Source organism: Rhagoletis pomonella, unplaced genomic scaffold, assembly GCF_013731165.1.
Source record: "Rhagoletis pomonella isolate Grant_MI unplaced genomic scaffold, Rhpom_1.0 Rhpom_scaffold_00004, whole genome shotgun sequence".
In the NCBI taxonomy this organism is placed as follows: Eukaryota; Metazoa; Arthropoda; class Insecta; order Diptera; family Tephritidae; genus Rhagoletis; species Rhagoletis pomonella.
In genome coordinates this window covers 29,265,947-29,268,536 of record NW_023458558.1, presented here as the reverse complement: position 1 = coordinate 29,268,536, position 2,590 = coordinate 29,265,947, and positions in this window count along the sequence as shown.

Below are 2,590 nucleotides of genomic sequence, written 5' to 3'. Positions count from 1 at the left end.
AAAAATTATTGTAAATATCAATTTTGAGTGAATTATCTTCGGTAGTTACTAAAATATCGCAGTTTTCGTATTTCTGGAAATTACCGTTATATGGGAAGTGGGCGTGGTTAAAGTCCGATTTCGCCCATTTTCAATACCAACCTACCTTGGATTAAGGGAAACCTACATACCAAATTTCGTTGAGATATCTCAATTTTTGCTCGAGTTATCGTGTACACGGACGGACGGACAGACGGACAGACGGACGGACAGACAGACATGGCTTAATCGATTTCTTTTTTCATCCTGATCATTTATGTATACATTTGTCTATATCTATCTCGATTCGTTTTGGCTGTTACAAACAACCGTTATGTGAACAAAATTAATATACCCTTGTGCTCAAGTGCGCTCGGGTATAAAAATACGGGCATACATTTTTCGGTATAGAACAATCGCAGGGGGTGAGAGAATAAAAATTGCGACTTTACTTTATCACATGCTTTTTTGGACCATCCCAATGCACATACATATATCCGCTCGTTAAAGAAACCAATGATAAGTTGCAGCTAATGGCTTGGACCATCCCTGATGATGAACGCATCCGCTAAAAACTTTAAAAGTAAATTTTTTCAAAACCTAGTAGCGACCACTGAAAATGTATATAAAATTTTAAAATTTCATGGATGTCTTTATTTTGCGCGTAGAAGAAAATAAAGGGGTGCCATACAAAACTTAAATGTTGAAATTTTAAGAACCACCGTTACGTAATGTGCATTCGACTATAAGCATACAATTTCTAAAATTTGGAATTTTATCTCAATTGTTGTAAAATAAGATATCGCGTTTCGGAGTACTCTCTTCACAATCATGGAGTGGAAGGAAGCAAAATTCATCCAAATAATTATTAAAGCCATTGGAGCTATCAAAACTTCACTTTCACCGTTAAAACCAGTACTTTCTAGTTGAGATTCCGTTTTTAAATCGAAGATCGATTAATCGAGGCCGTTCGATTCGACAATCGACATTCGATTTTGCCTCAATAGATGCATATTGATCTTCGGTTCTGATCTGATAGCTTTTGGATAAATCTGGATATTGAAACCGTTATGAGCAAAGTGTTTTCGAAATTGCTTACAATTAATGTTTGTAATTTCAATGTTGGTAAGACGTTTTTGTTGTAGCGGCACTACCAAGCCCCACCAGTATCGGTTTGGACTTCAATCGTTGTCGCCAAGCTCAACTAACAGTAGGCCCAAGAAACGAGCTGTTCCGACGGGATCGGACCAAAGGTCGGCAAACCCTATTAATGTTGGTCAGGTTTCAGTGTTTTTTTAACTAAGCAAAAAACGTTTTTTGACAATAGCTTTGATCCAATACTTTTCGTGTAAAATCTGTAAAAAAAAAACCGAACAAGTGGAAGGCACTAAATTAAAAGTTGATTAAACGATTGATTTTGATGATTTCTGCCTGCATAGATTATTTTTATTTCGATTCGAATCAATTCTAAAATCTATATTTTTTATTTCGATCTGGTATCTCTATTTTCTAGTCGTCTATCCAAGGCATGCGAGGCCTACAAAATTCCAATTGTGATTCTGATCGTTGTGCATTTAATTGTGTTCCTGTTTTTTAATTTTCTGAACAGAAGTTATTTGAGCCGTTCGTAATCTACGCTGCGGCAACATGAATACTATCTTCTATTTTCAAACGATAGATATTTTAGTGAAGCGGGCTGCATACAATGTACTATTACGAAAAAATTTACATGACATTGAAATTAAAGCATAATTGGAGGACTCTAATCCCTTCGCTATCTTAAATAAGTAGGTATACAGCAATTAGCTGGTAATCAGTAGCAGCTTAAGCATAATAAAGGTTACATATAACCAATTGGGTTTACTTTTTAATTATACATATTTGACTTTGTAAACCAGTAATTTACTTTTTATTCTTTTTTCACATTCAAACTGCCCTTAAAACAACTGCAAAACTTAAATGCTTGCAAAGCAAATGTATGTATCAAATGTATAATCAGTAAAAGCCAATCAACTTTGTAACCAATAACCTTATTAATAACTCCATTAGCACGGCAAAGCTTATTAAAAATCAATTTGATTGCTTTCAAACCACAAATTCAAAATGTTTTGCCTTCATGCAACTTTATAGCTTTTTACTCATTTTTTTCTTTTTCGTTTGCAATAAACGTGTACGTAATTTTGTAAGCGCCAACGCTAAGAAAGCCAAAAAAAACACAATAATAAGAATACCAAGCGATCACGAGGAACAATACCCTCACCGCACAAGGTAAGTGATTGAGAGATGTTTTATAGCTACAAATCAATTACAGAAACATCATCTTGTATAAATGTATGTATGTATATCTATGTATGTACATTAGACTGCCTCACTCCCCATACAAAAAAAAAATCGGTACTGTTTTTCCTTTGGAATTATAAAATCTATTATATTTTAAGACGTCCACCAAAATATTTCGAAAAAGTATTAAGATTTAAGCGAGCTGGACCGATTCGAAAATACCTCCCAAAATGGAGTTTTTTAAGAATAAAAATAGTTTCTTAAAGATGTTTTTTTGAAAAAATCCCCTCAA